Below are 4,077 nucleotides of genomic sequence, written 5' to 3' on the forward strand. Positions count from 1 at the left end.
GCGGTGCTGTTTCCTTTTGGGATGGGCCCGTGCCTGGTAGGCCAGGCTGTTCTGGGTTCCTCCCAGCTCCAAGCCTGGCCCTGTCTCCAGGAGGCACCTGCACTGGTTGAGTTCTCTGGGCCCCGTATTCAGGCACTGTCTCTGTCTTCTGATGAAGCAGCTGTGTCCTCCAGTCCCTGATGCTGACGTCCCCAGACCCTTCTCTGCACTCAGTCTGCCCATGTCACCTGAAGCCCCACATGACTCGATCCTTCAATGTCACCTGCAGTCCTATTTGTCCACCGGGTCCCTGTCACCTGCAGCCCCAGCTGTGCACCCAGTCCATCACCTGCAGTGGGTTTGTACACTCAGTCCCTGTCACCTGAAGCCCTGTCCGTGCACTCCGTCCCTGACTGTCACCTGCAGCCCCGCCTGTGCTTCCGGTCCCTGACCTGTCATCTGCAGCCACTCTGTGCTCTGTCCTTAACTGTCACTTGTAGCCCTGTCTGAACACTCCGCCCCTGACTCTGTCACCTCTAGATGCTGCAGCCTGTGGGTGTCCCATTTGCTGGTTCCTAACCTCTCCAATGGTGGGGCACTCGGCTCTTACTCAAGGCCACCTGAGATCTCAGAGGAGCATGCTGAGTTGGGCACAGCAAGTGTGTCTAGTCCTGCTCCCCTACGGAGCACTGCTTACCACACTGAGCCTCCTGGCCCCAGCCTCAGTAACAGCACACGCTGGAGCCGCCCTTGTTACTTTCTGTCTCAGTGACTTCAAAAATACCAGCCCTGGTGGTTTTTTTTTTTTTTTCTTTTGTTTGAGACAGAGTTTTGCTCTTGTTGCCCAGGCTGGAGTGCAATGGCACAATCTCGGCTCACCGCAACCTCTGCCTCCCAGGTTCAAGTGATTCTCCTGCCTCAGCCTCCTGAGTAGCTGGGATTACAGGTGTGTGCCACCATGCCCAGCTAATTTTTGTATTTTTAGTAGAAACAGGGGTTTCATCATATTGGTTAGGCTGGTCTCGAGCTCCTGACCTCAGGTGATCCGCCCACCTCGGCCTCTCAAAGTGCTGGGATTACAAGCATGTGCCACCGCGCCCAGCAGGTGGTTTCTTAAAATGTTAAACCCACACCTGCCTATGACCCAGCCATTCCATGGCCTGGACACTTACCCAAGAGGCATGAAAGCACACGCCTCACAAACACTTGTACACAAATGCTCACGGCAGCTTGATTTATAATTGCCGAAGTTTAGAAACAACCCAAATAGCAACAGGTAGAATGGATAAACACCATGATATAGCCTCATGAGGGAAAGTTCATCAGCAATAAAAAGGAAAGAATTACTGATACATGCAACATGAATGGGTCTCAGAAACATATTCTGAAAAAAAAAAGCCACTAAAAAATACTGCATATAGTTCTTTTTTTTTTTTTTTTTTTTTTTTTTTTTTTTTTTTTTTGAGACAGAGTCTCGCTCTGTCGCCCCAGGCTGGAGTGCAGTGGTGCGATCTCGGCTCACTGCGAGCTCCGCCTCCCGGGTTCACGCCATTCTCCTGCCTCAGCCCCACCAGTAGCTGGCACTACAGGCGCCCGCCACCGCGCCCGGCTAATTTTTTTTGTATTTTTAGTAGAGATGGGGTTTCACCGTGTTAGCCAGGATGGTCTCGATCTCCCGACCTCGTGATCCGCCTGCCTCGGCCTCCCAAAGTGCTGGGATTACAGGCGTGAGCCACCGCGCCCTGCCAAATACTGCATATAATTCTATCCTTGATGAAATCCCAGAAAAAGCAAAATCTCAGACCAGGCACAATGGCTCACACCTGTACTCCCAGCACTTTGGGAGGCTAAGGTGGGTGGATTGAGGTCAGAGGTTCAAGACCAGCCTGACCAACATGGTGAAACCCTGTCTCTTCTAAAAATACAAAAAAATTAGCCAGGCATTGTGGTGTGCACCTGTAATCCCAGCTACTCGGGAGGCTGAGGCAGGAGAATCGCTTGAACCCGGGAGGGGGAGGTTGCAGTGAGCCAAGATCCAGACTGGGCAACAGAGCAAGACTCTGTCTCAAAAATAATAATAATTAATTAACGGGGTGTGATAGCGTGCTGTTGTAGTCCCTATTCAGGGGGCTGAGGTGGGAGGATCGCTTGAGCCCAGGAGGTTGAGGCTGCAGTGAGCCGTGATTGCACCTCTGCACTCCAGCCTGGGCAATAGAGTGAGACCCTGTCTCAAAAAAAACTCGAGTCTACACTGACAGCAGATCCGAGATTGCCTGGGGATGAGGGTGGGAGAGGATGGGGTGACAGGGACACAGGGAAGCTTCTGGGGGTGATATGCTTCGGCTGTGTCCACACCCAAATCTCATCTCGAATTGTAATCTGACTGGTAATCCCCAGGTGTCAGGGGAGGGACCTGGTGGGAGGTGATTGAATCATCAGCGTGGCTTCCTCCGTGCCGTTCTTATGATAGCGAGTTCTCACGAGATCTGATGGTTTTATAAGTGCCAGTTCCTCCCGCCCGCTCTGGTGAAGAAGGGGTTCGCTCCGCCTTCTGCTATGATTGTGAATTTCCTGAGACCTCCCAGCCATGTGAACCGTGAGTCAATTAAGCCTCTTTCGTTTATAAATTACCCAGTCTTGGGTATTTCTTTATAGCAACATGAAAACAGACCAATACAGGGGGTATTGGCCCATCTTCTTTGTGGCGACGGTGTCACAGGTGTACATATCTATGTCAAACTCATTGAAACCACACAGTTAAATGGATGCAGTTTACTATATCCATCAGACCTCGGTAAACTAGCAAAGCCAGCTCTCTGTGCTCAGAGCCCCGCGCGGAAGGAACCCTGCAGCCTTTTCAGATCCTTGTCTGTTCCTCCCGGTCCCCTCAGTCTCCGTGAGAACATGGGCCAGGTTCCCTCTGCACCATGGAGAATGGCGAGTGGGTGGAGGCGCACCCCCCATTGTCCCTGCCCATAATCACGCCTGGGAGGTTGTCACTGCCGCTGCCCCTGCATCCCCAGAGCCACACTGAGAGTGGCGTAGCCTTTGCTCCCTCTGTGTGGCATGCGTCACCCTGCAGGTCTGCCCTGGCCTCCTGCCTGGCCGCTCTGCCATGGCACGGTCAGTGCCCAAGGAGGGATGCAATTTAGGGGACCTGCCTTGAGGTCTGGCATCTCCTGGTGTTGTCTATTTGCTTTGTTTGGTTGCTAATTGGCATTCCGTTTTTAGGACTGATATAAGCTACTTGAGACCCAGTTGTATCCCATCATCTTTGGCCCAGGTAAAGCCTCCCCTCCCAAGTGGTTGATTGTGATGCAGCCCACCTGTTCCTCATCCCGCCAACCCCCCAAACCCAACACACCCACAGCTGCTGACCACGCTGAAACCTTCGGGCCAACACCTGCGTCATGAAAATCAGTTCCCTTCACAGGAGTTTCCTTTCCTTTTCTTTCTCTTCTTTTTCTTTTTTGAGATGGAGCTTTGCACTTGTTGCCCAGACTGGAGTGCAATGGTGCAATCTCAGCTCACTGCAACCTCCACCTCCCGGGTTCAAGTGATTTTCCTGCCTCAGCCTCCTGAGTAGCTGGGATTACAGGCATATGCAACTACGCCCAGCTAATTTTGTATTTTTAGTAGAGACGGGGTTTCTCCATGTTGGTCAGGCTGGTCTCGAACTCCCGACCTCACATGATCCGCCCACCTCGGCCTCCCAAAGTGCTGGGATTACAGGTGTGAGCCACCACACCCGGCCTCCTTTCTTTCTCTACCTTTCCTTCCCTTCCTTCCCTCCCTCCCTTCCTCCCCTCCCTCCCTTCTTCCTTCCTTTTCTTCCTTCCTCCCTTCCTCCTTCCTTTACTTCCCTTCCCATTTTTTCTTTCTCTCTCTCTCCCTTTCTCTCTTTGTCTCCCTCCCTTTCTCTTTCTCTCTCTTCTTTTTTTTTTTTTTTTTTTTTTTTGAGATGGAATCTTGCTCTGTCGCCCAGGCTGGAGTGCAGTGGCGCGATCTCGGCTCACTGCAAGCTCTGCTTCCCGGGTTCACGCCATTCTCCTGCCTCAGCCTCCCGAGTAGCTGGGACTACAGGCGCCCCCCACCACG

Source organism: Gorilla gorilla, chromosome 6 (assembly GCF_029281585.2).
Source record: "Gorilla gorilla gorilla isolate KB3781 chromosome 6, NHGRI_mGorGor1-v2.1_pri, whole genome shotgun sequence".
Taxonomy (NCBI): Eukaryota; Metazoa; Chordata; class Mammalia; order Primates; family Hominidae; genus Gorilla; species Gorilla gorilla.